Genomic DNA, 23,212 nt, shown 5'->3' with positions numbered 1-23,212 from the left:
TGACTGAATCAGAAATACAGATGTGGAGTAGATGTAGAGTTTGTTTGAAATTCTCATAAAAATCTGAACTAATCAAACAACACTTGTTGCTCTTTGTACGTGCTGATATAATATTCATATTTAATGGAGAGAAAAAAACGTTTCCCTAAACTGCTTTATAATATTATAATTCAATAAAGAAAAAAAATAGTTTTCCCTCCTCACCTGCGTTTCTTCCCTCCAGACAGCAGATGGCGATATGTGTCTTTCAGCCGATGTTTCTAGTGTGACGTATAATCTAGTGGACGGAACGCTTCTTCAACAACTGCAGCCACCTCGGTAGCTCGCTAGCCGACAAAGTCTGAACATTCAAGCTCTTTAGACAATTTCGTGGTTTATTTGCCACTTTGCTTTAAACATACTTATGTGGAAACAACTAGCTACCCCATTAAATTTAATATTATCGTTGTAAGTCAGCTAGCTGGCTGGTTAAGTTAGCACTAGTCTAGTCGCTAATGCTAACTAGCTATTATCCCCGACCATGAGTTCACTAAGCTACTCTCTTCCTGCTAAAGAAGAGGAGGTCTGCTGGACGGAGAAAGAAGCTCTCGTGAAAGAGGAGGAGAAAGAGGGAGTGTGGCTGAACGTTGTCGTGAAAGAGGAAGAGGAGGATGTCACACTACAAAGACAAGTAGAGGGTGAGGCTGTTACAGTGAAAGAAGAAGAGAAAGACGTTACAGAGAAAGACACCTTCAGAGTGAAAGAGGAGGAGGATGCAGTTTTTGGAGTGGAGGATGAAGAGGGGGAGATTACTGTCACATTAGAGGAGGACGAAGAAGAGAAGACTGGAGAACTGATTAACACCAGTAAATACAGTGAGTACTATCTTATAAAACAGGAACATTGATCTGATTAACACCAGTAAATACAGTGAGTACTATCTTATAAAACAGGAACATTGATCTGATTAACACCAGTAAATATAGTGAGTACTATCTTATAAAACAGGGACATTGATCTGATTAACACCAGTAAATATAGTGAGTACTATCTTATAAAACAGGGACATTGATCTGATTAACACCAGTAAATACAGTGAGTACCATCTTATAAAAGAGGGACACAAACTCTGCAGTTGTTGAACTAATGTGTGATTTTTAAAAGGGCATTCTACACTTGAATATGTTTTTGTACTGTGTGAATTGTTCATGACGTCCTCCAGGGATTTTTAAACTTTTCCTGTTGAAAAGGGATATATAAATACAGTAAAGTATAAACACACTAAAGGGAAACAAATAAATGTTTGGAGCAAAATAGTTTTTTTTTTTGTAGATCTGCAAACTAGAAGGAGTGATGTCAAAGTAAGGCCTTCAAGGAGTTGGCTTGATAGGAAGTCGTGATGTCATCCAATAGGCTACTGATCTTCATGTGAATATTCATTATTCTATTTAAAATCATTCATGTTCCGTCAAGTTGGTTGTTGATTATTGCTGGAAAGCCATTTTCAAGTCTTGCCATAGACTTTCAAGACGATTTAAGTCCAAACTGTAACTAGGCCACTCAGGAACATTCAATGTCATCTTGGTAAGTTCCTCCAGTGTAGATTTGGCCTTGTGGTTTTGGTTATTGTCCTGTTAGGACAGTTTTTTGTATTCAGATCTCTGAAATACACTCTACCTACGTAACATTTAGTGTCTCCTTATATTACGCTGGGAAAATAGTTTTCATGGGCACAGAAATCCTAAATCATTTCAGAGTTTGCTAAATCCAATGGTTCTAACCTAGAGTTACCTTAACTTTATTGACAACACCCAAATGGATACTGTCATTAATGTGGTTCTTCAATAATTACACATAATACTTAATACTGTAGCTGTTTAGTTACAGTCACATGTTCAACTATCATCAGCTGATCCAGGAAATCATTTTCTGAATGACAGTCACATGACAAACATCACGACATGCAACAACAACCAAAGTGCTTCTTCATTCATTACTCTGGTAAAGAAAGTTATGCCGTGCTCCACTTTGAATCCAACATCCCTAACAAATTGATGTTTATAAAGTGTTATTGTCTGCTTGATTTACTGTAGGGTCTCGTTAGTCTGTTTGGACACAGAGATACTTTGCTCATAATGTGTAGAGAAATGTTCCTTGATGGATAGGCTATTGTACAACACACAGAGCTATTTTCCTATATTTGTTGTTAGGTGAAGTTATGGGCCCTACAGTAGGTCTATGTTATTGTTAGGTGAAGTTATGGGTCCGACAGTAGGTCTATGTTTTTTAGGTAAGTTATGGTCCTACAGTAGGTCTATGTTATTGTTAGGTGAAGTTATGGGCCCTACAGTAGGTCTATGTTATTGTTTGGTGAAGTTATGGGTCCTACAGTAGGTCTATGTTATTGTTAGGTGAAGTTATGGGCCAATTTGGCAAACTGTACAAACCCTCATTGTCAAGCTGATGGAAAAGCCAAAGAGCATTTTACTGGTTGAAGTGTTTTTAAGTACAAAGTGGTTTATTTGTGATGATGACACAAACATTATATTAAGCAGGACATTCAAACGAGCCTTACAATTATAATCCAAAGTAGTGTGAAATGCACTCATAAGCAACCTGGAAATGGAGGCTATTATTATCCCCTGAGTTTTCCCCGTTCACATTCAGAATACATTGTGAAAAACTAAAATCTTTGCTCACCATTTTTGCTCCAGGCAGATATACTACATCCATAACTAGCGGTTTCCTCATTAGCAGGGAGGAGTTTCTGCAATCAAATTGCATGTGCATCGCCCTCGTGCCGCAATTTTAGCAAACACAAAAAGGGGCCTACATTGGATACAAAAAGTTGTCTGGCACACTGCTTCGAGTTTCAATAACTTTAACTTATTTCTAGCCTACCATCATCGATTTTACTACTAATGTGAAAACAAGACAAAATATGACTATTCTAGCTCATTTTAAGACAATTGTCAAATAATTTTAACATTCATTACAGACGTCAATTGTTGTACTACAACATGGCTACGCTGTTGGCATCACCTTTTACAGTGGATTACCGCTGTTGTGGGCCTTTAACCATCTGTCTGTCTTTGTTGTTCACACAGGAGAGAGGCGGGACAGTTGTGGATCCTCTGGGGAGTCTCAACAACCTCTTGATGCTGAAGAGGCAGAGAAGAGTCTCTCCAGATCAGAACACCTCAATAAACACCTGCAGAGATCCACAGGGAAGAAATCTCACTGCTGCTCTGACTGTGGGAAGAGATTCAACTCATCAGGCATTAAAATTCATCAGAGAATCCACACAGGAGATAGACCTTATAGCTGTACTCAATGTGGGAAGAGTTTTGTTCAATCTACATCTCTGACAGTGCACCAGAGAATACACACAGGAGAGAAACCTTATAGCTGTGGTCAATGTGGGAAGAGTTTTGTTCAATCTAGCTATCTGACAGTGCACCAGAGAATACACACAGGAGAGAAACCTTATATCTGTGGTCAGTGTGGGAAGGGTTTTACTAGATCTGACCATCTGACTTTACACCAGAGAAAGCACACAGGAGAGAAACTTTATAGCTGTGATCAATGTGGGAAAAGTTTTACTCAATCTGACCATCTGACTTTACACCAGAGAATACACACAGGAGAGAAACCTTATATCTGTGGTCAATGTGGGAAGGGTTTTGCTGCATCTAGCAATCTTACTCTACACCAGAGAATACACACAGGAGAGAAATCTTATATCTGTGGTCAATGTGGGAAGGGTTTTGCTGCATCTAGCAATCTTACTCTACACCAGAGAATACACACAGGAGAGAAACCTTATAGCTGTGGTCAATGTGGGAAGAGTTTTAGTCAATCTAGCTATCTGACAGTGCACCAGAGAATACACACAGGAGAGAAATCTTATAGCTGTGGTCAATGTGGGAAAAGTTTTCATAAATCTGGCCATCTGACAGTGCACCAGAGAATACACACAGGAGATAAATCTTATAGCTGTAATCAATGTGGGAAGAGTTTTACTACATCTGGCCAGCTGACTTTACACCAGAGAACGCACACAGGAGAGAAACCTTATAGCTGTGATCAATGTGGGAAGAGTTTTACTAGATCTGACCATCTGACTTTACACCAGAGAACGCACACAGGAGAGAAACCTTATAGCTGTGATCAATGTGGGAAGAGTTTTACTAGATCTGACCATCTGACTTTACACCAGAGAACGCACACAGGAGAGAAATCTTATAGCTGTGGTCAATGTGGTAAGAGTTTTGTTCAATCTAGCCAGCTGACAGTACACCAGAGAACACACACAGGAGAGAAACCTCATACCTGTGACCAGAGATAATCTGATAAAAAATCTCTGATCAAATATCAGAAAATACATACATGAAGGAGTTATTTCATGATATCTATGAATTAATGTCACAATGTAGAAAGTTTTAACATTGTAGTAGGAGTATTTTAATGATGTCACAATGTAGAACCCTAAACGTTTGTCCCCTGTTCTATTGATTTCAACATGATATGGATATTAGCCTCAGTGGGGAAATCCAGGCTCTGAAATGAAAGAGTTACTATTTATGTGATTTAACAAAAAGTGACTTACAAAAAAAGAGTTGTGTTACACTTACCACGTTGGTGACCCACTTGAATCAAAATGCAACACTTCAAAATGTAGCGAGCTAATTTCTACAAATTGTCTTCTAACCAGTGATGTACACATTATTCCCAGATTCCGTGTGGTTTTTGAGCTGTTAGTTTTAACAGGGCGTGCAACCTCATCTCCCTCCTCTCGCACAAATGATTTTAGCGATGAGTTATGACAAATAAGTGTTGTGTTCCTTTGTTTAGCGACCCCTAAATTTAAATGTATCAGTCCAAAATGTAGCTGACTGTCTTCGGCAGGTTGTCCTCTAACCAGTGAGGTAAAATATATCTCCCATTTCCATGTGTTTTTTTAGCTGTGTTAGTTTCAACATCCCGTACAACCTGATTTCACCCCTAATCGATATCAGTGATTTATTGCTACTTGTCAAAACAACAGCGTTTTTGGAGCTTGTGAAGTTCATAAGGTGCTTGTTTTTAAAAAGTAATATGATTATTGTGGCAGATGTTTGTGTATGCAGTGTGGCCCATTTTATGTTTAGGTTATCAATATATCACAAACTGTTTCTGCATATTGGTTATTGATTTGTACATGTTAAAACTGTGTTTTGACATTGGGCTATCCCACCTAGAAAAATGTAATTGAAAATACTTTGAAAAAAGGACTATGCAACCAAATATTTATTTATGCAACCAACTGACAATTTCTGGTACAATTATATTGACATTGTTGCCCTGCTATTAGAATATCAGGGTTCATTCTCAGATGTGCCAACCCAAATGTACTAGAGCATGACATTGGGGACTGGGCCCCGATCCAACAACATGCCTTTCTAGTGAACCCTGAGAAGAGAGAGAAGCTCCAAATCAGACATGTCCGTGGTAAGGACAACTTGGTTGCTGATTGTGGGCAGTTAAAAAGTTTTGCGTTAGCCAGTGCGTTGCCATTGATTACAATTTATTTTGACTGGTTTTCCGTATTGGCGAATATGTTTTATCTCTTATTCTTTTCCGTATTTTTCATTCCAAGGGGACCAGAGTTCGAGAAGCTAGTGGGGAAAAAAAATATAAAACATTTGTTCCAGAAGCTAGTGAGTTTTAGGAAGACAAGGTTTTTTTCTTGTTTTTTTTAATTGTTGACAGCCAGTAGACACCATGTTTATATTGTAGAAGGTGAAGCATTGTAGTTGATTATAATGTGAAATTGAAGTTGTTTTCTGTTGGTGGTAAGCAAACTTTTCAGGTGTTAGTCTTTGGTTTTTCCATTTTGTTTTGAGGTTGGACTTTAGCACGTCTAGCTCGTTAGCACGTCTAGCTCGTTAGCACGTAGGACGCACTGATTGGTGTCACCTCGTTAGTCAGTATGTGTTACACCTGTGCTGGCTTGTCCATCTCGTTAGTGGGAAGGTGTTTCACCTGAGCTGGTCCAGGTTCTATTTAAGAGTGTCTGGCCCAGTGCTCCAGTTGTCTTGATACATGTGGAGAGTCAACACCTTTAGTTGCTCCACCTTTTTGGTTTGCTTCCTGTCTTTAAGTTTGGTGTGGGTTTTTCTTTTGTTTGCCTCTTCTTGGGCAGATTTAGTGGGTCTCATGGTGGGTGACTTTTATATCCCAGTTGTTGTTACTAGGCAACTTTCAGTGGACACTGAGAGCAAAACTGCAAGATTATGTTATAATACTTTTATTGCATCAAATGGTTGTTTTATGCAACAGAATAGAGGGTTCTTAGAACTATTGTGTCTGTGTGTTCTACTGAGGATGGGCCTCTGGGAGAAAACACTGACAGGAGATTTACAATGTCTTTTGGGTGATAAAACCTAAAGAGACCGCATTCCAGAGCATGAGTTAATGTTTCTGTTCTATATGGTACCAGGGAGAGATGACCCCAGGGCCAGACCCTGGTCTCGACACAAAGAGTAGTGTTTTTACAGCAGATTCTGTCTGCTGAGAATAATAAGTATCTTTCATACAAATCTTAACATTGTGACCCGTTCTGTACATCTATTGTTCGTCATGTAGGTTGAAATGGCTATAAAAGACCTTTGTACTTTTGTCCCGTGGGTCCACCAGCCATCATTATCGTAGGGCACTCAATTGATTCACTTTATATGTGTACGTTGTATTGACCTGCTCCCTTATAAGTGAATAAATATTTAGTTTAAGAACTCTGACTTGTATGATAAGTTTGTCTCACCTCATTTGATATTAAAGAAATTAACAACCACATTTGGGGATGTGAATCCTGACTTGGTGACTGCTCCTGATGACCTGGGTAAATGGTGCATGAGGGATCCCTCTAACTTGGGATCTCAGGGTGACCACACTTCGGGAACGGAGCAGATGTACCCACCTTTGATCTGAGAGGCAGCGAGCCAAGTGGATACCATCAGAATAGTATATACATCAGTACATCTCCAGAGGCAGCGAGCCGAGTGGATACCACATCTCGAACGTAGTTTAAAAAAAGAAAGAGGTGAGCGACACACACAAAGAGTTTTTAGAAAAGCCCTGTAGGCTCTGAGTGTGTATTCCTGTGTGGATGTGAAAACAGGGCCCAGTCAGGAGGCTCTGAGTGTGTATTCCTGTGTGGAGGTGGAAACAGGGCCCAGTCAGTAGGCTCTGAGTGTGTGTTCCTGTGTGGAGGTGTAAACAGGGCCCAGTCAGGAGGCTCTGAGGCTGAGTCGGCTATCTGTGTGAACTGGATGAAAACTAGAATCTGTGTTTACTAGTTAAGACCATTTATGGTATAGTATAAGATAGTAAGGTGCACCTGTAATTGTTTTAAACCTGTAATTATTTTAAACCTGTACCCCATTTTAGAAGTATTGAAAGATGTAAATGTATCAGTTACATTATCCTAGGAACTAACCATGAGATTGAAATGTGAAAATATTCCTGTAGGTAAAAATATTTTTGAAAAACAACTAATTGATTAGGTATGTTTGGGAATAGATTGAGCCTATTCCTGGAAACATTGAACCACTGTAGTTTACATCAATTATAATTTCTAAAGTGGAAGTTGGAAAAGTTATATTTGAGTGTTTCAGTGAATGGTTAGTGAGGGAGGCCCTGCGCTCTCGCTTCCCCAGTTGTTTAGTTAATTTTCATTCCAATCTCCTTTGCATTAGCGTAGCCTCTCCTGTAGTCTGTCAACTATGTGTCTGTCTATCCCTGTTCTCTCCTCTCTGCACAGGCCACACAAACGCCTCACACCGCGTGGCCGCTGCCACTCGAACATGGTGGTCTCAGCACGCACGACCCACGTGGAGTTCCAGGTCTCCGGCAGCCTCTGGAACTGCCGGTCTGCGGCCAACAAGGCAGAGTTCATCTCAGCCTATGCTACCCTCCAGTCCCTCGACTTCTTGGCGCTGATGGAAACATGGATTACCACAGAAAACACTGCTACTCCTACTGCTCTCTCCTCGTCTGACCACGTGTTCTCGCACACCCCGAGAGCATCTGGTCAGTGGGGTGGTGGCACTGGAATCCTCATCTCTCCCAAGTGGACATTCTCTCTTTCTCCCCTGACCCATCTGTCTATCTCCTCATTTGAATTCCATGCTGTCACAGTCACTAGCCCATTCAAGCTTAACATCCTTATCATTTATCACCCTCCAGGTTCCCTTGGAGAGTTCATCAATGAGCTTGACGCCTTGATAAGTTCCTTTCCTGAGGATGGCTCACCCCTCACAGTTCTGGGTGACTTTAACCTCCCTACGTCTACTTTTGACTAATTTCTCTCTGCCTCCTTCTTTCCACTCCTCTCCTCTTTTGACCTCACCCTCGCACCGTCCCACTCTACTCACAAGGCAGGCAATACGCTTGACCTCATCTTTACTAGATGCTGTTCTTCTACTAATCTCACTGCAACTCCCCTCCAAGTCTCCGACCACTACCTTGTATCCTTTTCCCTCTCGCTCTCCTCCAACACTACTCACTCTGCCCCTACTCAGATGGTATTGCGCCGTCACAACCTTCGCTCTCTTTCTCCTGCTACTCTCTCCTCTTCCATCCTATCATCTCTTCCCTCTGCTCAATCCTTCTCCAACCAATCTCCTGATTCTGCTTCCTCAACCCTCCTATCCTCCCTGTCCACCCTCCCACCTTATAAAAAAAATATTTTAACAACAATATTGACAATATTGATTTAAATAATTCATTGTTTATTTAGTGGCACCACAAATGTGAATTAATATTTACAAAACCATTTACCAAACAAAACACATTACAAAATTGCAACATTTCTGCAGACATGTCAGACCATAATAAATAATACATTTACTTTGTATAGTGCTTTTCATGACATTTAAAATTGATAAAATAATGATGTAAAATAAAAACAACATTGAAAATGAATCACAGGTCAACTAACAATATTGTAGACTTGATGCTAAATACAGATTTTTCAGCTTTAGTGTGTATATTGTATCCCCTTAGTTATGTTAGGAAGTTTGCCATCTTTATGACCGGCCCTGGTAACTTCACCCCAACTTCTCTGATCCCAAGAACACAGTAACTTAACAACATAAGTGTTTTTCTGACATTTTGGGGAAATTGAAGGGAAAATAAAAAATACAGCTGTAGCAGAGCGCCAAGTCCCATGGGGACGTCCTCGAGGGCGTGGATGTTCTCCCCATCAAAGGCCAGCGGGATTTCACTCTCATGGTGAAATGGATTTCCACCGATGTGCAGTAAAGGAGTGAAGAGCTGTGAAATCTGTGTCAATAAAAGTAAGAAAAGATTGATACACATACAAAGAACAGAACAAATGTATAGCTGTAGTTTTATATAAGCATGCACACCTATGTTAATGAAGAAACAGATGATTGGTGTATAGACATACCTTGTCATGGACATAAAGGCCACTCGGGTCCTCATTGAAGAGGTAGGGCAAGAGCAGAATCGCTGCTGTGGTCTCCAGTCCTAGTAAAGTAAAGCAATGATCTTACTACACTTGCCAATTTTATTACAAAATACATTAGAGAAAGGGAAGGAATAAGAGCTGTTGTTGGCTTTATGGAAACGATATACAATATATGGGAAAGAATATAGTTGAGGAAATAATCCAAACCTAGTTGTGCCTAGTTAGGACATAACGTTAGCTAGTTAGCTAACGGTACTGTACTGTAGCTCATACAACGCCGACAGTCAAACCCAGCTTTCTAATATTTACGTTCATTAACTATAGTAACGTTATGGAAGATATTCACAGAAAACCATCATTGTCTTCGTTATTCATTATTAGTATGTTATATTATTATAATAAATGATTGAGACATATTCAGAGCCAAACATCAACCCAACTTAACCTTTTTAACTGTTGTCGCATCCAAACTTGTCACCATCGTTTTCAGTTGTAATTGCGAAGTTCCCGGAAGAATTCCAGCAACAACGGAGGTTCCTCGATGAACCCACCTTCTGACAAGTTCTTTGAAGAACCTTTTGGGGCTGTTTTTCATTGACCAAGAACCCTACGGTTCTTAGGTGATCTGAGAACAACTCCAGTTGAACCCTTCATTTTTAGAGTGTAGTCGGCTCTATTTACTCTCAGATTCAAACATGATGATTAGCATCAACATCAGGTCAGCTGCTGCTGCTCCAATACAGTATGAGGTGAGACGGTGAACTGATGTTGAACTGGGCAGTCAGCTGCTGCTGCTCCAATACAGTATGAGGTGAGACGGTGAACTGATGTTGAACTGGGCAGTCAGCTGCTGCTGCTCCAATACAGTATGAGGTGAGACGGTGAACTGATGTTGAACCGGGCAGTCAGCTGCTGCTGCTTCAATACAGTATGAGGTGAGACGGTGAACTGATGTTGAACCGGGCAGTCAGCTGCTGCTGCTCCAATACAGTATGAGGTGAGACGGTGAACTGATGTTGAACTGGGCAGTCAGCTGCTGCTGCTCCAATACAGTATGAGGTGAGACGGTGAACTGATGTTGAACCGGGCAGTCAGCTGCTGCTCCAATACAGTATGAGGTGAGACGGTGAACTGATGTTGAACCGGGCAGTCAGCTGCTGCTGCTCCAATACAGTATGAGGTGAGACGGTGAACTGATATGAGTCTGGTCTATCATTGTTACTGCACATTGTGGTGGAATTTCTAACCAATAAGGAGAGACTTTGTCATTTCTTCAAACAATCAACCTTTATTTGATAAGAATTGCAATAAAGTAGCTGGTCAGCCCTACACTCTGAGGTGGAAGGTCGAGAGCTCGATGACACAAGGAGTTCAGAAGCCTTATATAGTCAAACTATCTTGTTCATATAGAAAACACGTGATCTTGGTTTGTGTACGTGTGTGGAGAACGAGACACAGACTAACTGTGAATTGGTCGTCTCGTTCTGTAGCAACAGCTAGTTATTCTAGTCTTCTAGTGAGGTGTCAAAACAACAGGAAATCACTCTAGACACAGTTCCTGTGAAGTAGATCAACGGTTCCCTGAATTGGGGCTTTGGTCTGTCTGCCCAGAGGGTGTGTGGTTACAGACCCACACAAACTTCTCAACCTTAAAAAGATCCTTCAACACATTAGAAGTCATATCAACTTAAAGAGGTTAACATAGATTTTCCCTCACAACATTGTACAGAGATAAATCAGATCCAGCCTGAACTGTGTGGTATAGTAGGGAGTTGTAGTTTCTCTAGAGATAAATCAGACCCAGACTGAACTGTGTGATGTAGTAGGGAGTTGTAGTTTCTCTAGAGATAAATCAGACCCAGACTGAACTGTGTGTGGTAGTAGAGTTGTAGTTTCCAACAGGCCAATATTCTACATAGTTTAGCGCATAAAACGTAATTAACTACAATGAGCATAATCCATTGCGAGCCTACTTGTCTTGTCTGTGTTTCTTTTACACCTGCTATGTAAAAGAGACAGAAGAATGCACAATGGTCAATGCTATCTGGGATCCTTGGGACATCCCTACCCTAAACCCTAACCTTACCCCTACCTTAACCATTTTAAACGGGCTAGGGACGGCTCAAGGATGTATCTCTACCTGAAAATACATGATCTAAGTGATTGATAGTTGGTATTCAGCAGTCATAAAGCCTTATTTCCTTTAATGAACTACTAAAATAGTGATTTTGTCAGACAGCATAGACAGCAGCTCTACACTTTATTGACTGACTGATCCATTCATCCTTCCATCCCTCCTCAGCCTTCCTCTCCTCTGAAGACCCAGTGAGGGTGGAGCTCAGTCAGAGAGCTGTTGAGGGACTGGTTAGGAAGAACACTTCTACAGCCAGAGAGGTGAGAGGTCACACATGGTTTAGATGGTAAATATTTATGTCCCCTTAGTGGTTCATCAGGTCAGCAAAAGGGAATATGTTCCATCATCCATGTTTATTTACATTAGTGCAAATTGTCCACTGATATGGGTGTAATTTCTCATCCCTTTTGGCTGTGTGAATGTTAATCCTGGTAGATATGCAGCTTGGAGTGATCAGATGACAGAAGTCACATTTAGGTGCCAGGTGTAACTGAGGCTATAGATGCTCCATATCCATTACTTTGAGTGTTTTATATAATATGACTAAATGTGTTTCTTTCTGTGTTGCAGGGGCAGTCAAGAAATGGAACAGCAAGGCCACAGAACATGACATAAGCAGAGCTGTGGGAGACCACCTCAAGCCCCTGGTAGAGCCGGCGGTGGTGTTTACCACTCCACCACGCCTTCAGCAGGCTGGAAAAGTGGGATTGATCTGTTTGATCCATTTGTTTGTTTCAGTTCTCAGTAGTTGAATCCTCTGATGTATTGTTGAGTTCAACATTTTTCATTTTCAACAAATGAACTGGTTGGTTGAAAAGTGATACTAAACATGCATACCATTTGCACTATATTGACAGTGGAAGATATACCTAATTTCTACTGTTTTTCATACTAAGATGGACCAATATGTGTTGCTTTTGCACATATTTGTTAATTGGTTTTGCAAGTCTGTTGATTGGTTGGTCGATCATTGGGTTAATTTGTTTTGCAATATGTTCAAATCAAGCTTTATTTATACGGCACATTTCAGACATGGATGCAACTAAATGGCTTCACAGGGGAGAAAAACAATGAAAATAAACAAATATTTAGTACACAACAAACAGAAGAGGATAAAAAAGTAAATTAACAACTTAAAGACTAATGAGCACCCTAAAGAAATTCCATTGATTAAAATATTAATTGGGTGCAATATCCAACCCAAAATATAAGCTTGTTTTTTAGGAGGGGTTCTGAAAGACACTATGGGGGTGTCCACTGAAAGTTGACTAGTAACAACAACTGGGACCTAAAAGACACCCACCATGAGACCCACTAAATCTGCCCAAAAGAGGCAAACAAAATAAAAACCCACAACAAACTTAAAGACAGGAAGCAAACCAAAAAGGTTGAGCAACTAAAAGTGTTGACTCTCCACATGTATCAAGACAACTGGAGCACTGGGCCAGACACTCTTAAATAGAACCTGGACCAGCTCAGGTGAAACACCTTCCCACTAACGAGATGGACAAGCCAGCACAGGTGTAACACATACTGACTAACGAGGTGACACCAATCAGTGCGTCCTACGTGCTAACGGAGCTGTACGTGCTAACGGAGCTAGACGTGCTAACGGAGCTAGACGTGCTAACGAGCTAGACGTGTTAAAATCCAACCTCAAAACATAAATGGAAAAACCAAAGCGTGTAACACCTTCCCCCTTAAGACAACAAATATATCCTATATTTTTGTTGGACAAGCTTGCTCACCACCAACAGAAAACAACTTCTATTTCACATTATAACCAACTACAATGCTTCACCTTCACCAATATAAACATGGTGTCTACTGGCTGTCAACAATTAAAAACACGCATTTAAATAATAATATACAATCATATTATTTTTTTCTTCTTTCTTCCTAAAACTCACTAGCTTCTAGAACCCTCATCCCCTTGGAACGAGCCCAAAAATAAACTTACGAGCCCCTATCCAACAGTGCAGTTTCAAAAACATACAGAAAAGAATAAGAGATAAAACTCTTAAACATATATATTTTTTAAACATTATAGTCATTTAGCAGACACTCTTATCCAGAGCGACTTACAGTAGTGAATGCATACATTTTATACATTTTTCCCCCTGTACTGGTCCCCCGTGGGAATCGAACCCACAACCCTTTTTTCCCCGTACTGGTCCCCCGTGGGAATCAAACCCACAACCCTGGCGTTGCAAACACCATGCTCTACCAACTGAGCCACACGGGACCACAGGAAAGAACTTATATTTGGAAACAATGGTGGAGTAAAGCTGAAGGGATATGGTTATTAGCATAAAGGGGAGGGACTATGACACTTGTATAAGCATGAAACTGTATAATAGGACTGAGACTGAGTCCAGCAGTTGTTCCACGGACCAGCTCGGCTTGTTACTTTGTAATAAAGTCTATTTGGGGAATGACATGATATTTCCACGACACTTTATAAACATTGGAGTAAAAAAATGCTTATTTGGGGTTCTGATGGGGAATGACAGTTTTTTTATATTTTACCCCTTTTTCTCCCCAATTTTGTGGTATCCAATTGGTAGTAGTCTTGTCTCATCACTGCAACTCCCTTACGGATTCGGGAGAGGCGAAAGTCGAGAGCCACGCGTCCTCCGAAACACAACCCAACAAAGCCATGCTTCTTGACACAATGCACATCCAACCCAGAAGCCAGCCGCAACCAATGTGTCGGAGGACACCGTACACCTGGTCAGGTGCGCCGCCCAATGGGCCTCCCGGTCATGGCCAGCTGCGACAGAGCCTGGGCACGAACCCAGAATCTCTGGTGGCACAGCCAGCAATGCGATGCCTTAGACCACTGCGCCACCTGGGAGGCCTGGGGTATTACAGTTGAACTAAGCTCATGAGGCATGCGTTATATTCTTCAAGAATCAATGGCTATAAATAAATCATTTAAAAAGTCTAAATATGGATGTAGCTATTTCATATTTCCCCTTTAACACCACACATCAGTTCAACAACTGCAGAGTTTGTGCCTCTGTTTTTAAGACAGTACTTACTAGTGTTAATCAGGGAACGGTTTCTCAAAACCATCTTATGGCTAAGTTCACCGTTAGAACCATTGGACGCCTTAAGATGCGTTTGGGAAACCGGGACCAGATATCCAGTTTCCTCCTCTTCTTCAACCTCCTTTTTGGATGTAACAGTCATCTCCCCCTCTTCCAATCCAAAAAATGCTTCCCCTCTCCTTTTACTGTAACATCCTCCTCTTCTTTCACTCTGAACGCATCTTCCTCTTCTTTCACTGTAACGTCTTTCTCTTCTTTCACAGTAACAGCCTCACCCTCTACTTGTTTTTGTATTGAAACATCCTCCTCTTCCTCCTCCGCTTTGACGAGAGCTTCTTTCTCCGTCCAGCAGACCTCTTCTTTAGCAGGAGAGTAGCTTAGTGAACTCATGGTCGGGAATGTTAGCTAACAGTTAGCTAGCTAGGCTAATGCTAACTTAACCAGCCCGCTAGCTGACTAATAACAACACAGTAAATATGAAATTAAATCGGATAACTAACTAGACGACAGAAGTGGTTTTAAAACAAAGTGGCTAATATACACTAAAGCGTCTAAAGACCTTTACTGGTTCGGCTATTTTGTCTAGCAAGCTACCGAGGTGGCTGAATAACTGTTGCTGCTGTTGAAAGAAGCGTTCCGTCCACTACATTATACGTCACACCAACAGCATTACCTTAAATTCCCACACCGCAATCTGCTGACCGGAGTGGGTAACGCAGTTGATTAAAATGTTTATTTTAATTTTCAGACAAAAAGTTAAAGTGTCGGAAGCATGAGTTTTTACTCACCAGTGTAACAACACAGTGTGGTTAAAGACTTAGTAACTGAGTTGTAGTCACAATCTGGTTCCCTATAAGGACAAACAGTCATGTTTTAATGTTATTACATATTTATTATATAACATAATATACACTACTGGTCAAAAGTCTTAGAACACCTACTCATTCAAGGGTTTTTCTTTATTTTTACTATTTTCTACATAGTAGAATAATAGTGAAGACATCAAAACTATGAAATAACACATCATGTAGTAACCAAAAAAAAGTGTTAAACAATTCAAAATATATTTTATATTTGAGATTCTTCAAATAGCCACGCTTTGCCTTAATGATAGCTTTGCACACTCTTGGCATTCTCTTAACCAGCTTCACCTGGAATGCTTTTCCAACAGTCTTGAAGGAGTTTCCACATATGCTGAGCACTTGTTGGCTGCTTTTCCTTCACTCTGTGGTCCAATTCAGGGAGCCGTCAGTTGGACTCATTTCTCAATGTGTCCACCTGACCCGTCAAATAGTAATTAAAGTAATTTGCAATGTCAGGTGGTTTTGGTAATGAATGTTATAATGGATAGGAATTCAAACATGTCTGCCACTTGTGTTGAATCAAAGTTGTCCATAGATGTTTTCCATCAGCCTTGATTTAGTGATGATAATATCCTTTCTTTTTACCTTAGTCACCAGATGTATTCATTTACAATAACTGGTCTAGCTTGGTCACTAGATGTATTCATCTACAATAACTGGTCTAGCTTGGTCACTAGATGTATTCATCTACAATAACTGGTCTAGCTTGATCACTAGATGTATTCATTTACAATAACTGGTCTAGCTTGGTCACTAGATGTATTCCCTTACAATAACTGGTCTAGCTTGGTCACTAGATGTATTCATTTACAATAACTGGTCTAGCTTGGTCACTAGATGTATTAATCTACAATAACTGGTCTAGCTTGGTCACTAGATGTATTCATTTACAATAACTGGTCTAGTTTGGTCACTAGATGTATTAATCTACAATAACTGGTCTAGCTTGGTCACTAGATGTATTAATCTACAATAACTGGTCTAGCTTGGTCACTAGATGTATTCATTTACAATAACTGGTCTAGCTTGGTCACTAGATGTATTAATCTACAATAACTGGTCTAGCTTGGTCACTAGATGTATTCATTTACAATAACTGGTCTAGCTTGGTCACTAGATGTATTCATTTACAATAACTGGTCTAGCTTGGTCACTAGATGTATTCATCTACAATAACTGGTCTAGTTTGGTCACTAGATGTATTAATCTACAATAACTGGTCTAGCTTGGTACCTAGATGTATTCATCTACAATAACTTTGCTCATCAGACAGATCTGTCCTCTACATTTTTGGTTTCATTAAGTTGAACCGTTCCATTTCTCAGCTCATCAATCCCTGAGGCATCGTTTGACCTCAGTCTGTTTTCTTAATGGGGCCTTGCTTATCAACAAAACTCATAAATCATTTCATAAACACACTCAGTGCCCTTTCAGGATCATCCTCACTACACACTTCCAGCCATCGCACATTCTGAACCTCATCCACAAATGAGTCCTGACTGAACCTCTTGTAGGGCCTTGGGTAGATTACTTTAGGATCAGTCTTTGGTATATGAGTCCTGACTGAACCTCTTGTAGGGCCTTGGGTAGATTACTTTAGGATCAGTCTTTGGTATATGAGTCCTGACTGAACCTCTTGTAGGGCCTTGGGTAGATTACTTTAGGATCAGTCTTTGGTATATGAGTCCTGACTGAACCTCTTGTAGGGCCTTGGGTAGATTACTTTAGGATCAGTCTTTGGTATATGAGTCCTGACTGAACCTCTTGTAGGGCCTTGGGTAGATTACTTTAGGATCAGTCTTTGGTATATGAGTCCTGGCTGAACCTCTTGTAGGGCCTTGGGTAGATTACTTTAGGATCAGTCTTTGGTATATGAGTCCTGACTGAACCTCTTGTAGGGCCTTGGTAGATTACTTTAGGATCAGTCTTTGGTATATGAGTCCTGACTGAACCTCTTGTAGGGCCTTGGTAGATTACTTTAGGATCAGTCTTTGGTATATGAGTCCTGGCTGAACCTCTTGTATTGACCCCAAAATATATATTTCTTTGTGAAGGAATATTGTGAAACACGATCATTCCACTATTAATGCAGATATTACCGAGATTTTCTTAATTTTTTAAAATTAAATTCTAATTGTAGCTCCTTTAACTTAGACCCAAAATGTATTTGCTATAATGTGTGTATGAGGACGTAGGACTTGACCTTCGCCTCCCCAGCCTGTTGGGGAGTTGCAAAGATGAGACAAGATTGAAATTGAGGAGAAAAAACGGGGGTAAAATTATATTTATATAAAAAAAAGGATATTAAAAAAAGGTTGCATCCCAACGTGGCAATAAACAGCAGGCAAAGTGACCGTGTCACAATGAACTGTAACATTTTACCATTGGAACGCTTGATGTAATTAAATCAGACGTTTTACCATTGGAACACTTGATGTAATTAAATCAAACGTTTTACCATTGGAACGCGTGATGTAATTAAATCAGACGTTTTACCATTGGAACGCGTGATGTAATTATTATTTTCGGATATAAAGACTACGCTGTATCAACAAAAAACGGATTGCAACTTGCAAAACATCCGGGAAGAAAATTACAGACGGAGGCGCAACAAATTCCAACGTTGTTCGACATTTGAAGCTGCAAAAAGAACGGTAAGTCGTGGCTAATATAGCCGACAGCTATATAATTATGTTTTGCTAGTATAGCATGTAGGCTAACGTAACATTAAATCAATGAGCCTCCACACAGTCAGTCAGTGCGGGAACGTGAACATTGCACCCAAGATTGAGCTACAACTGGCTGGGCTGTTGGTATAAATCCTGCCTGATGTTACTGCTGTTCCTAAAACCATTGACATGTGTTAGCCTACTGTAACCACACACACAGAGGGTGTGTGTGTGTGTGTGTGTTAAGGTTGGGCGATTGTGTACAAGCCTACATCGCCCGATTGCGCCCCATAGCTTGTCTTGACTTGAGTGCTGAGACTTGAGACTTACTTGTGACTTGTAAAACAATGACTTGGTCCCACCTCTGGTATATACTGTATTCTATCCTATTCCACTGTATCTTAGTCTATGTATTACTCATCTCATATGTATATACTGTATTCTATCCTACTGTATCTTAGTCTATGCCGCTCTGAAATCACTCATCCAAATATTTATATATTCTTAATTCCATTCCTTTAGATTGTGTGTATTGTTAGATATTACTTGTTAGATATTACTGGACTGTTGGAGCTAGAAACACAAGCATTTCGCTACACCTGCAATAATATCTGCTAAACAAGTGTATGTGACAAATACAATGTGATTTGATGTATAGAGGTCTGGTGTTGGAGATCATTCCACACTCTGTGTTCTATTACCCAGGTCTGGTGTTGGAGATCATTCCACACTCTGTGTTCTACTACCCAGGTCTGGTGTTGGAGATCATTCTACACTCTGTGGATCTCCTGCATATATTTTCTGATGTTTAATCAGACCACATGAATGAGAGTATCTCTTGTCACATTGATCACAGCTATAAGGCTTCTCTCCTGTGTGGCTAAGTTCAAGTTGGGTACTGAGGTTCATAACCTCTTAGCTGAAAGCCGAAGCCCGGAGGGCGGTAAACATTTTTTGGGGGGTAACGATTCTCAGCCGTTTTTTCTTTTCTTTTCAGTTTTTCCTTTTTTGGAAGAGAGCGGGAGTGGAGATGGCGCAAAATTCTTCAAGTAGGTCGGTCCCTGGGATCGGGCTGGCGAATACGGTTCGCTTTGTGTGGAAGGACAAGGAGATGGAGCCATTCGGACGTGAAACTTTTGGAAGGACTATCTTGATGTGGATCCTTAAACTGACAGGGAAGGATGTGTTTTGCCTCCAAGGTCACCCGTTGGAGGGAACTTATGACGTGGCTTTACACACAGAAGAAAAACACGACGAGATCCTGAAAAAGGTGAGAGAAGTGGGAGGTGCGAGGCCGATGTGTCACTACGAGGTAACCAGCTTGGCAAAAAACAGCAAAAACAATTTCAGGATTGTAACTGTGAACATTTATAACCCGTACGTCAAGGACGAGGAGGTGAGGGCCTTTCTGGGGAGATGCATGGATGACATCTCCTCAGCAAGGCACCTCAAGGACTCCCTGGGTTTTTGGAACGGGAGGAGAGACTTCCAGGCCCTCCTCAGGGAGGACCCAAAGGGACTGGGCGGCTACCTTCATCCTCCAGCTCTGTTCTCCCTGGGGGCTGACAGGGGGACATTGTTTTATGCATGTCAGCCCCCGTTTTGCAGGCGTTGTATGGCCTACGGCCACATCCTAGCCTCGTGCAGCACAAGAAAGTGCAGATATTGTGGATCTGGGGAGCACAAGGCGAAGGACTGTGACGAGCTCAAGGCGTGCCACGGGTGTGGCTCGTCAGCACACCTGGGGCAGGAATGCCCAGCTCGTCAGAGATCATACGTGTCTGCTGCTGGGGGAGGAGCGGGGGATGGGGATGGGGGAAGAAGGGGAGGAGGCCCAGACCAAGAACCGAACACAGGCCCAGAGGGGACGGCCTCACGGAAGGAGGAGGAGCAAAGAGCGGCAGCAGGAGGAGAGGGGGACAGAGAAGGCACGGGAGCAGCAGAACCGGGAGGAGAGGAGGGAAAAGAGGTGGAAGTAAGCAAGGGAGTGGAGGAGCCAGAGAGGGCAGCAATGGAGGGAGAGGTGGTGGAGAAGGAGTCGGTGGCAAGACCAGTGGAGGAGGGGAGAGGGGGGGAGAGGGAGTGGGGGGACAGCAGAATGTCGAGCGCCCTCGTGGAAGAGATGGGGGGAATGGTGGAGGAGCTTGCGGGGAGGGGGGGTGGTGTCTCCCTGTTATCGCCAAAGAAGAGAGGGAAGAGGAAGGGGCTCTCGACGGACAGCGAGATGGAAGGGGGTATGGGGGGGGAGGGGGTGGCCAAGCGAGTGATGGGGGCGGGAGAAACTTCTGTGTCCTCGCTGGCTTCCCCAGCCCCTCAACTCCTGGTGGAGCTTGATACACCAAGCATGGCTCAGGGCTGGTCAACTGAGGGGGGGTCGCAGTTCCTGTTTGGGGACACGGGCTCCCCTACTCTCTACCCAACCAGATACGGGGCTGGGGAAGTGGAGGAGTTTGGTGGTCAACCCAGGATGCAGAGCACTCAGGTGCCAAACACCCTTCCTGCATCCTGGGTTGGTGAGATGGAGGAAGACGGGGGGACGTCGGGAGGAGAGACGGCGTCCCTGCCGGTGGAGATGGAGCAGGGGAGCATCGGGTGAGACTCCTGGGGGGGTTAGCAGTTGGGTGATTGTTGTTTTTGATTTTATAATTGTTTTCATGGAGTCTACTATAACTTTTGTTAGTTTAAATGGAAGCGTTTAAGGGATTTGGTTAAGAGGAGGAAGGTTTTTAGTTATATAGAGGGTGTGGGTTTTGACTTTTGTTTTTTAAAGGAGGTTCACCTGAGGGATGGAGGGGATGTTAATAGATTTAGGAGGGAGTGGGACAAGGGGAGTCAGTTTGGGGTATAGGGGGGAGGGATGGAGGGGATGTTAATAGATTTAGGAGGGAGTGGGACAAGGGATTCAGTTTGGGGTATAGGGGGGTTGCACTCATCGGGGGTAGGGATATTGTGTGGGCACTGGGAGGTAAAGGTTGAGGGTTCATTTGTGGTATTGCAGGGGAGAGTTTTGGGTGTGGATGTCACCTTAAGGGATTGCAGATATAGATTAGTGGGGGTGTACGGGCCACAGGTGGCGGCAGACAGGAAGGAGATGGTGGACTGTCTTGGGCCCCTGTGCGCCACAAATAGGCAAGTGGTGATAGGGGGGATTTTAATATAGATTTAGGGGTGGGGGGATTTTAATATAGATTTAGGGGTGGGGGGGATTTTAATATAGATTTAGGGGTGGGGGGATTTTAATATAGATTTAGGGGTAGGGGAGTATTTTAATATAGATTTAGGGGTGGGGGGGATTTTAATATAGATTTAGGGGTAGGGGAGGATTTTAATATAGATTTAGGGGTGGGGGGATTTAATATAGATTTAGGGGTGGGGGGGATTTTAATATAGATTTAGGGGTGGGGGGATTTTAATATAGATTTAGGGGTGGGGGGGGATTTTAATATAGATTTAGGGATTAGGGGGGATTTTAATATAGATTTAGGGATAGGGGGGATTTTAATATAGATTTAGGGGTGGGGGGATTTTAATATAGATTTAGGGGTAGGGGGATTTTAATATAGATTTAGGGGTGGGGGGATTTTAATATAGATTTAGGGGTATGGGGGATTTTAATATAGATTTAGGGGTGGGGGGGATTTTAATATAGATTTAGGGGTGGGGGGGATTTTAATATAGATTTAGGGGTATGGGGGATTTTAATATAGATTTAGGGGTGGGGGGGATTTTAATATAGATTTAGGGGTAGGGGGGATTTTAATATAGATTTAGGGGTGGGGGGGATAGCAGTGCAGGCGCCATCACCGGGCTAATGGCTTCCATGGTCTGGTTGATGGAGGTCTGCACACTACTCCTACAATGGCTGGTTCCACTTGGTGCAACTCCCGGGGGATTGATGGAGGTCTGCACACTACTCCTACAATGGCTGGTTCCACTTGGTGCAACTCGAACGGAGGCCTGACTATATTTTCCTGTCCAGGTCCTTGGGTCAGTTGTCTAAGCAGCTGTTGCCTGTGTTCTTTTCGGATCCCGAGGGGCTGCTCCTGCAGGTGAGGTCACCAGTCAGCCTCTTCGGTAGGGGGTACTGGAAATTAGATCGGGATGTGCTGGATGAGCTTTCATTGAAGCCTTTACTGGTTTGTTTCGGGGGATTGAAGGCCTTCGGTCCATGTGTGAGGGGGTGTTAGAGTGGTGGGATTTAGTTAAGGTAAGGTATGGACAACAAGCTCAAGGACCTGAATTGGTTGAGCCTCCACAAGTGCTTGCCGGTACATTCCATCATGTACCGGCATAGCTTGGCGCGATCCCCCACCTGTCCAAGACCATCTTGTGGTGTGGAGGAGACAGTGCACCTTTTGGGACTGTGCCTTTGCCGGAGTAGTATGGGCACGGCTGTTGTTAGGTAGGGTGAAAGGGAATTTTGTTTTAACTCTACCCCATCATTTATACCTGTTAATTCATAACCCATCATTTATACCTGTTAATTCATAACCCATCATTTATACCTGTTAATTCATAACCCATCATTTATACCTGTTAATTCATAACCCATCACTTATACCTGTTAATTCATAACCCATCACTTATACCTGTTAATTCATTACCCATCATTTATACCTATTGCTTGAAAGGGGCGGTTCAAGTCGGCTGGCATGCTACCTTACTCAGCAGGAACTAATGGGGATCCATAATAAACCCCAGGAAGAGTAGCTGTTGCCTTGGCAGGAACTAATGGGGATCCATAATAAACCCCAGGAAGAGTAGCTGCTGCCTTGGCAGGAACTAATGGGGATCCATAATAAATACAAATACTTGTATCAATATATTTGTCTCTCTTTACTCTTGGATTCGAAAATGTTCTCCCATCTCCACAGAGGAACTCTGGAGCTCTGTCAGAGTGAACATCGGGTTCTTGTTCACCTCCCTGACCAAGGCCCTTCTCCCCCTATTTCTCAGTTTGGCTGGGTGTCCAGCTCTAGGAAGAGTCTTGGTGGTTCCAAACTTCTTCCATTTAAGAATGATGGAGGCCTCTGTGTTCTTGG

The sequence above is a fragment of the Salmo salar genome, unplaced genomic scaffold (assembly GCF_905237065.1).
Source record: "Salmo salar unplaced genomic scaffold, Ssal_v3.1, whole genome shotgun sequence".
NCBI lineage: Eukaryota > Metazoa > Chordata > Actinopteri > Salmoniformes > Salmonidae > Salmo > Salmo salar.
This window is presented reverse-complemented; position numbering follows the sequence as displayed.